The sequence below is a fragment of the Mus caroli genome, chromosome 12 (assembly GCF_900094665.2).
Source record: "Mus caroli chromosome 12, CAROLI_EIJ_v1.1, whole genome shotgun sequence".
NCBI lineage: Eukaryota > Metazoa > Chordata > Mammalia > Rodentia > Muridae > Mus > Mus caroli.
The window spans coordinates 64,067,741-64,077,857 of record NC_034581.1 but is presented as its reverse complement, the minus strand read 5'-3'; the positions used below and the strand labels follow the sequence as shown (position 1 = coordinate 64,077,857).

General features: G+C 44.0%; 2 pseudogenes; one reads left to right on the top strand and one right to left on the bottom strand.

Moving 5' to 3' along the window:
• Window positions 1–6,633: 6,633 nt before the first annotated feature.
• LOC110307401 lies at window positions 6,634–7,577 on the top strand (annotated as a pseudogene).
• A 1,254-nt stretch (window positions 7,578–8,831) lies between these two features.
• On the bottom strand, window positions 8,832–9,212 carry LOC110307456 (annotated as a pseudogene).
• Between the last annotated feature and the right edge of the window lie 905 nt (window positions 9,213–10,117).

Genomic DNA, 10,117 nt, shown 5'->3' with positions numbered 1-10,117 from the left:
TTTATGGATCAGAACAAGATTCAGAGAAGCCAAGTCTCTTGCTTAGATCACCCAGTTCCTCTCCTCAGCTGAAGGCTGGTGTGCTCTAACTCACACTATCCCACCCATGACACATGACACACGTTGCACCTGACCCCACCCCCCCTACTCCCAGGTCTCCTGTTACCTTCACGAAGCTATCTTTACAGGTTTTTCTACTCCAGAAGAAAACTGCACTGTCTCAGGAGTGTCAAGGCAGGGTGTGTGCCAATGGGTAGGAAATACAAAGGAAACAGCCCAGCTTGGCCACCATACTTCTACAGAGTTTGTGGGAGTCAAACACCTTGCCCCAAACACCTTGCCCCAGGCTTTTGTTAAAGATGCGTTAGTTTCTTCTAGGTATAATGACACAGACCTGCAAGGCCAACACTTGGGATGTGGGAATAGAGTGAGCACAGGTTCAAAGCCAGACTGGGCTACACAGCAAGACCTGTCTGTGCTGTCTCAAAACAAAATGAGCCTCCTGAGGCTGATGTTTTACTCCAAGTTAAACTGTTCACAAAGCACACATGTCTTGTCCCTGAAAGCTGAGCTCCTGGCCCTTATTTATTTATTTATTTATTTACTTATTTATTTTTACAGGAGACACAATTTTTTTCCAGTTGGAAACCATCCTGAGGTCCTTGCTCCTCCTTCTTAGCCGGAATGTGTGTCTGAACATTCTCACTCTGAAATGACCTTTGGTTCTCCCAACTCAGCCGACACCCACAGAGGCCCATGTCCGGGACGTGCTGCTTGGAGATTTCAGGTGTTTTGTTTTTTGTTTTTTTCTCTTGAATGGAATTTCCTGTCTGGTAGATACTGACGCTCAACTTTGGAGTCCCTCCTCCACACAGAAGCTCCCGGGTCAGTGACTGATTCTAACAGTGGTTTCTCAAATCAGCTAAGGTCGGTAATTCTAGTGGATGGAGAGCCACCCTGGTGGTTTTGCTCTGAATCCAGGCAGTAAAGGAAGTGAGTAAGTAGTGCTTGTCACCACAGCCGATGCTCAGGCAGTGGGTCTGGCCACTTCAAAGTGTCTTACAAACAGTAATATATTTTATAGTCAGGTGTGGGGGTGCACCTATAAGCCCAGCACTCTGGAGGCAGAAACACTCAGATCTCTGTAAGTTCAAGGCTAGCCTAGTCTACATAGCAAGTTCAGATCAAGCAGGGCTACAGAGTTAGACCCTGTCACAAACAAACAAACAACCCATACTCTACAGGCAGAGAAATTGAGGCAACAGGGAACTTACAGAACTTTTCCTGGGAGGCAGCAAGATGGCTCAAAGGGTAAAAGCCCACAGCAGCCAAATCTCATTGATCTGATCCCAGAACCAACATAATGGAAGAAGAGAACTGACTATTGCAAGTTGTCTTCTGACCTCAACCACACACACACACACACACACACACACACACACACACACACACGCATGCACATAAACGTGATTTAAAGTTTTATTTTATTACATATTTATTTATTTTAAATTATGTCATTATTTATTCTTATTATATAAATGCATTGCCTGCATGTATGTCTGTGTGTCTGGTCCCTGTGAAAGTCAGAAAACGACATCAGATTCTCTGGAACAGGATTTACGGGAGTTTATGAGGCATTATGTGGGTGCTGGTATTGAACCCAAGACCTCTGCAAGAGCAGCCAGTGCTCTTAACCACTCAGCCATTTCTCCACTCCCCCACTTTATTGTTTTCTTTTTAGTATAGGGTCTCACTATGTAGACCAGACTGGCCTTGGACTGCCTGCCTCTGCTTCCAAAGTGCTGTAATTAACCACAGCCAGCCAACATTTAGATTTTAAAGAAAAATCTTGCCCAAGCTAACATGGGTATTAGAAGCAGAACCTGATGTAAACCCTGGCAGTCAGGCACAGAAGTGTCCAGAGATGAACGTTGTTCCATTAGGTTTCCCATGTTTACCTTAATGATGCCTAGGGATGCTCAAAAGTCAAAAAAATCCCAAATACCAACCCTGACCAAAAGTATTTCTGTAGTTTCCCTTGCTTCTCACAATCCTGAGCAAATAAGCAGTTAAAGGAGATGCCTGAAGTGTTCAAGTGGTTTTGCCTTCTGTGCGAGCAACCATATCCATTACTCAGCATGCATCACTCGGTGAATGTAAGTGCTGATTCAGCACTCTAACATCGCGCTGAGGCCAGAGGGGCATAACTTCAAAACGGACAGGCTTGGAGAGACTGCAACAGTCAGACCTGCTATTAGCCCTTAATGGAATCAAGTATTTAATAGAACATAGTGGAAAGTATTACAGGAATAAATCTCAATGGATCAGCAGATTCCAGGAACATTTTAGAGCTAAGAATTTTTGCAGCCTTACTGAAGAAAGGAATGGCTATTCTTGGAAATGAGTCCCTTAAGTTGACAGAATAGATTTAGGTTATTTTTTTTTTTAGTGTCTATTTTCAGAAATGTCCTACTTGAGTGGGAGGAACAAGTGATCTGAGCAAAAATTGTTAGTATTATCAACAGCTTTTCCATACTATATAGTTATAGAGATGCGGTCCACACCTATTATAGACTGAGAGAAGTAAAAGACAAACTATAAGAAAGTCAAACAATGTGTTGGTCTAGGAGTATGTGATCCCCATACCACATGAAAAATTATTACTAAAATGATATGATAATAGTTATTAGATTAAGGTAAACAGCACAGCTGTTTATGGTGACTGTAATCTCAATTCCAATCCAGGAGGATTCCCACAAGTTCAACCGTAGCTTTGGTTACACAGTGAGTTACAGGCCAGCCTTGGGCTACAATGTAAAGTCCCATCTCCAGAAATAAGTAAATAAACAATAGACTCCATGTGCATTGGGATGACTATTATTTAATAGAATGATTCATCTGTTATTTTAAAAACAAACAAACAAACAGTATGGAAGTTCCTCCCAGAATTAAAACAGAATTGTCACACGATTCAAGAATTCCAATTCTGCTGGGCAGTGGTGGCGCACACCTTTAATCCCAGCACTCGGGAGGCAGAGGCAGGCGGATTTCTGAGTTCGAGGCCAGCCTGGTCTACAGAGTGAGTTCCAGGACAGCCAAGGCTACAGAGAAACCCTGTCTTGAAAAACCAAAAAAAAAAAAAAAAAAAAAAAAAGAATTACAATTCTGTGTGCACATCAAAAAGGACACTTCCAAAGAGGCATGGTATCTGCAGCATACCTTCAATTCCAACACTCAGGAGAAAGAGACAAGTGGGTGTCTGTGAGTTGAGCCAAGTCTGGTCTATATAGTAAGTCCCAGGCCAGCCAGGGCTACATCATATCTCTCTCTCTCTTTCTCTCTCTCTCTCTCTCAATAAATAAATAAATAAATAAATAAATAAAAATAAAAAACCTTCAAGGCATTATTTGTACACATCACCATAGTTATTAAAGCTCACTATTTAACCTAGGTTGGCCTGGAACTCACAGCAATTCTCCTGCCTCAACCTCATGGGTCGTAGGAGTATAGGCAGAAACCATTATATTATGCCCAGCTTGTTTCTGGAGTATTTGTGAGTTTTTTCCTTAAAGAAATCGACATGTAGGTTTCTTTCCTTTCTTTCTTGTCACTTTGTATTGGAGATGGGACCTAGAGCCTTAGCATAAGTTACACGCGTGCTCTACCGCTGCCTCATGGCCAGCCCCAGAGGTTAGGCATCTGCATCTGCATCTGCAACCTGAATGAAAAGATTACCTTCAGTGTGCAGCAGGCAGCATCCATGTGCTGAGGGCCTGGGTAGGACAAAAAGGTAGAAAAATGGTGCATTTGCTCCTGGCTTGAGTTGGACACTGCTCCATCCTTAGACAATGCGGCTCGTGGTTCTCACTGAGGACCCAGGAGGGGATTTCCAATGAGGCTCTTCTGGTTCCCAGGCCTTTGGGTTTAGATGTTGCAGCAACAGCTTTCCCGCACTTCTAGCTTGCAGATGATGGGTGATGTGACTGCTCAGCTTTCTAATTGCAGGACCACATACCTCTTAGTAAGTCCGTTTCTGTATACATTAAGCTATTGGCTCCATTCTATAGACAGTATGCTATTGGCTCCATTTCTATGAAGAGCAAACACACCTTTTGCTCATGAGTCAATGAGCACAATAGCCCGTGAGGCAGGAACAACTCACATGCATCAGCACGTGTGTGGGTTCACAGCACATGTCCTGTGCACATACTGGAATATTACTTAACCTTTAAAAAGGAGGGAAAGTAACCCTGGCCTGTGTGCATGCTTATAATTTCAAGACTTGAGAAATTGAGTTCCAGACAAGCCTGGGCTACACAAGACTGTCTCAAAACCAAACACAGTCAGGTGTGGTGGGGCATGACTGTGGAAGGCAAAGGCAGGCATGTCAGGTGTGTATAGACAGACAGACAGACACAGAGAAATGTTCCTCTCTTTTATTTAAAAAGGGACATATGACTTATACGACTCTGCTGTGAGGCAACTTCCCTGCAGTGGTAATCCCCCATGTGTGCTTTTCCACATTTTATGCATCAAAAAACCTTACGTGACTTCCTCCTCCTCAAAAGGGAAGAATAAAAAAAAATAGAAAATCAAATGTCAAATAACTGTCACGATGAAACACCACCACAGAGCAGATGAGAATGCAAACGTTTTGCTGGGGAAAAAAATTAGTTACATTTTGTTCACTTTGGTGTGTGTGTGTGTGTGTGCTCACACATAGTTATGGTCTGCAAGTGGAGGTCAGAGGACAATTTGCAGAAGTTAATTCTCTCCTTCCTGTGGATCCTGGGTATGGAACTCAGGTCACCAGGGTTGGAAGCAGGTGACCTGGTGAGTCATCTCTTCTGAAGAATAATTAAGTAGTTAAGTGGAGGGAGGGTGAGGGGTCAAAGGTGAAGAAAGAAGCCCGCAGGATTCGCTGAGAGGAGAGAAGTGCAAAGCAGTCCACACTGACCCCGTATCGGACCTCACCTCATGTTAGAGTACATACAGCCTTGGCAATTAAATATCTTAGACTTCAGGGGACTGTGGACATAGATCTGGGGTAAAACACTTCCTCAGCATGCAAGATTCTCTTCATTCAATTCCTAGCACAACACACACACAAAAGTTAATTTACAAAGAAGACCAAGAACTGGAAAGATGGCTCATTGGCGAAGGGCACTAGCTGCTCTTGCAGAGGATCCAGGTTCGGTTCCCAGCACCCACACAGCAGCTCACAACCATCTGTACTTCCAGTTTCAGGACTTCTATCACCTTCTTCAGACCCCTGCAGGCATCAGGCACATATGTGGTACACAAACAGACATGGGGACAAAACACTCATATACGTAAAAACAAATCAACTTAAAATATTTTAAAGGGAAAAAAAGCAGTGATGGAAATATATGCAAAACTGGGAGCAAGACAAGTATGAAGACGCACAGTGTGGACGAGGAAGAGAGAAAGCAGAGGTTTACAGAAGGAAATGTAAATACAACAAACGCGCTCAAAGAGAAATGAGCAATTATAAAAGCAGGGACGGCGATACAACATCTGCAGAGTCGGATAACCTAGAGAGGACGACCTGAGTAACGGAGGAAGACAGTGAGCTGGGGCTCAAGGGAGATTTAGGGTATCCCATTTCCATGGCTGAGCAAGGGGATGAAAAAATAAGAAAGATGTAACAGAGTAACATAAATAATAAGATGGGTTTAATAGATACACCAAACACCAGCCTGAAAATAAAGCCTTCTAGTGCCAGTGGATCAGTCACCAAAACTGACCGTATTAAAAATACAAGAAGAAAAAATTTAGTACAGTACACAGAAAAGCTCCAGATATTATTCTCTGTATTCGATTTTATTTATTTTATTTACAAAATTGTAGTGTGTATGTGTGTGTGTGTGTGTGTGTGTGTGTGTGTGTTTGCATGAGCATGGTTGTCCATGAGCAACACTCTGCATGTGTGGAGATCACGCAATGGACAGGGAAGAGTCGGTCTCTCTTCCTCCATCATGTGGCTGAGGAGGATCAAACTTGGCAGCCAGCACCTTTCCTTACTGAGCCATCTTGACCCTCTTGTGTTCGACTTTTAAAGAGCAGAGAGCAAAAAGAATGCACCACCCGCACATGTTAAATCTCTTTGGGACAATTACTAAGTCAAAGGAGAAATAGAAACTTATATTCAGCATACCTGAAATGACAATGCTAATGAAATTACTATAAACCGGTCCTTGGGGTTACAGCTAAAACTATGGGGAATCTCTTGTGGCCTTAGTTAGACAGCACTTACAATATGTTTTGTTTTGTTTTGTTTTGTTTTGTTTTGTTTTGTTTTGTTTTGTTTTGTTTTGTTTGAGGTTGGATGAGACAGAGTCTCAACATAGAGCACAGGCTGGGCTCAAACTCATGACAATCCTCCTGCTTCAACCTCCCAAGTAGTTGGATTACAGTTATGAAGAGTCATACCTAGGTAACATTTATAATTTAAAAGGAAAGGACAAATAAAAGCTAAGTCCAAATGACAAGATCCTACATTTATTTTTGCTTGTTTGTTTGTTTGTTTTGTTTTTCTAAATGAAATGTTAAAAATGCTAGACAAAAGTGGAGATTAAAAGGATGAGGATGGGCGTGTAACATGCAGCGATCATGGCCAGCCATCTGGAACTCAACAACTGCACCAAGATGCCCACCCTGGGCCTGAGCACCTGGAAGTCCCCTCCTGGCCAGGTGACTGAGACTGTAAAGGTTGTTATTGACATGGGGTACTGCCACATGGACTGCTCCCAGGTGTGCCAGAATGAGGAGGTGGGAGGGGCCCTCCAGGAGAAGCTCAAGAAGCAGGTGGTGAAGCACCAGGACATCTTCATCGTCAGCAAGCTGTAGTGCACGTTCCACCACAAGAGCGTGGTGAAAGGAGCCTGCCAGAAGACACTGAGCTAGCTGCAGCGGGACTACCTGGATCTCTGCCTTACTCACTGGCCCCACAGGCTTCAAGCCTGGGCCCGACTGTTTCCCACTGGATGCCTCAGGAAACCTGATTCCTAGTGACACTGATTTTGTGGCCACTTGGACCTCTATGGAACCAGTGGATGAAGGTTTGGTAAAAGCAATCGGTGTCTCCAACTTCAACCCTCTTCAAATTGAGGGGGTCTTGAACAAACCTGGCTTACTGTATAAGCCCGAGGTGAACCAGATCAACTGCCATCCATCCCTAACTCAGGAGAAGCTGACTGAGTACTGCCATTGCCAAGACATCGTGGTGACAGCATACAGTCCCCTTGGTTCTCCTGGCAGGCCCTGAGCCAAACCTGAAAACCCGTCTCTCCTGGAGGATCCCAGGATCAAAGCTATTGCAGCCAAATACAATAAAACTACAGCCCAGGTGCCGAGCCGGTTCCTCATTCAGAGGAACTTGGTAGTGATTCCCAAGTCTGTGACACCTGCACGCATTGCTGAAAACTTTAAGGTCTTTGACTCTGAGCTGAGCAGCGAGGACATGAGCACTTTACTCAGCTACAACAGGAACTGGAGGGTGTGCGGTGATGAGCTGTGCCAAACCCGAGGATTATCCCTTCCACGCACAAGTCTGACGCTGCGGCGGGCAGATCCCCGCTCCTCCTCAAACAGCTTGCACCTGTTCTTTCTGCCCCCTCGCAAGTGTCCTGTGTTCCTCTGCACTGAGTGGCACCTTGCAAACCAGATGGTGAGAGTTAGTTAGTTTGACGTAGAATCTGGAGGGCAGTAACAGTAGCTGAGACGTTTCTTCCAGCCTTTCTTGTTCTTTCTTCTTACCCACCTAGAGGACTTTAGCAAGAGTACCCTTTCCAACCAAAGAGAAGCAAGATTTATAGCCCAAGTCATGCCACTAACACTTAAATTGGAGTGCTTAGAACTGTAATCCTTTGGGTCAGACTTCTTGCCTCAAATAAAAACTGCTTTTGCGAAANAAAAAAAAAAAAAAAGGAGGATGTAATTTGGGGTAGAGTCCAAGCCTAGCCTGAGTAGGGTCTTGATTCTATCCCTAGAACTGCTGTACCCTGCCACCCGCCCTAAAGAGTAATATAAACTCAAGAGTTCAACCAAAAAGGGAAAAGGGAGGTATGCTATTTTGAAGACACATACACACACACACACACACACACACACACACACACACACATTACTAAGCAAAATAGTCAAAAGCCAGAAATTAAACACTCAAAAGTTGACTTTGCCTAATCTTTCAAATAAACTTGAGAAATCTGTGATTTAAATATTTAATCAATAAAATGATTTAATTAAACTACTTAATTACAGAAACTCTAACCAGAGCCATCATAGAGAAGAAATTGAGACAGTGGTCAAACACCCGACCTCTCAAAAGGATATATGATGGAGCGAGCTCCTTCCAGATAGGCTCAATAAGCCGGCCGTTCTCAAGCTGTAGGTCGCCCTGATCCTTTTACAGGGGCCGCCTAAGACTATCTGCATATTGGATATTTACGTTGAGATTCAGTAGCAAAATTACAGTTATGAAGTAGCAATGAAAACACTTTTATGGTTGGGGGTGAGCACAACGTAAGGAGCTGTATTAAAGGAAAGTCTAAACCAAAGGATCTCTGTTCTGGCTTCACATAGCAACCACCCGAAGAGTTCTTTTAAAAATCTCAGGGCCTACTCCGTTTCTCAGAACCATAAGGGGAGCATCTCTAGAGTGCTCCACGGTCTTTTTTTTTTTTTTTTTTTTTTGGTATATAAACTATTTATTAACAGCAAAGGCCCAGAGACACCTTTCTTCTTGGATACACCCACAGTATGGCCCCTGCAGCCAGTGGTCTTGGTGTGCTGACCGCGACACGAAGGCCTCAAAAGTGGCACAGCCCTCTATGGGCTCGAATTTTCTTCAGCCGCTCCAGGTCCTCACGCAGCTTGTTGTCTAGACCGTTGGCCAGAACCTGGCTGTACTTCCCATCCTTCCCATCCTTCTGTCTGTTCAGGAACCAGTCTGGAATGTTGTACTGTCGTGGGTTCTGCATGATGGTGATCACACGCTCCACCTTATCCTCCGTGAGCTCTCCAGCCCTCTTGGTGAGGTCGATATCTGCTTTCCTCAATACCACGTGAGCATAGCTCCGCCCCACGCCCTTAATGGCAGTGATGGCGAAGGCTATTTTCCGCCGCCCATCGATGTTGGTGTTGAGTACTCGCAAAATGTGCTGGAACTTCTCGGGGGTCACTAGAGACATGGCGGCGGCACAGACCGCGGCGTGTTGGCCTCCTGTGGAAGGGCTCTCCACAATCTTTAACCCCCTCCCAATGATTCAATATAGAGCCAAGTTTGAAAATCAGTTTCTGTTTGTTGAAGACATTTACAACACTATGGAGTTCTTGCCTTCGTGAAAACAACCACAAGTTAATTATTTTCAAAGAAAGTTCTTAAAAGTAAGAAGCTGTGGTCTGAATGTCTCTGAGCACCCCAAATTTCTATGTTGAAAACTAATCCCTAGTGCAGTGGATAATTAGATTATGAGGCTGATCTAATTAATTAAGTGGGATCAGGGTCAGTATAAGACCAGAGGAAGCTAACCTGTCCCCTTCCACCCCATAAGGGTCCATAAAACACAGGGACTAGTCCAGTCTGCCCACATTTGCACTTGGACTTCCTAGATTTCAGTACTGTGAACAGCTGCTCATAAATAATAATAACACATTGTATTTAATAACACATTGTATTATTTTGTAGTGTTGCTGTGTAATAATATCAGTGAACTATAACACTGGCGAAAACACAACAAAGACAGCACATACGTGAGCAAGAAAGCTGTAGGCCAGTATCTCTGATGAGTATCACGGCAAGCAAGCTGGGTTTTGATCTAAGAATATACGTCTGGTATAATTTTAGAACGGGTGTTAGGGGTAGTATAATGCTCATCTATGATGGCAATGGTAAGAACAGCCTCCTCTCTTACCTGAATGGTGTTTGGACTCCCTACAGTTTCAAAGGGTAGCTCCCCACTCCTCCTCTGCCCACAGGGAGCAAGAGGGTGAGAACCCGAGCCAGTGGCTGCACACCAGGGACCTCTGGTTTTTCTCGTTTTCTGTCTAACTCTGCTCAAATTCAACCTGCCTTTTGACTGGATAAAGAGAGGTT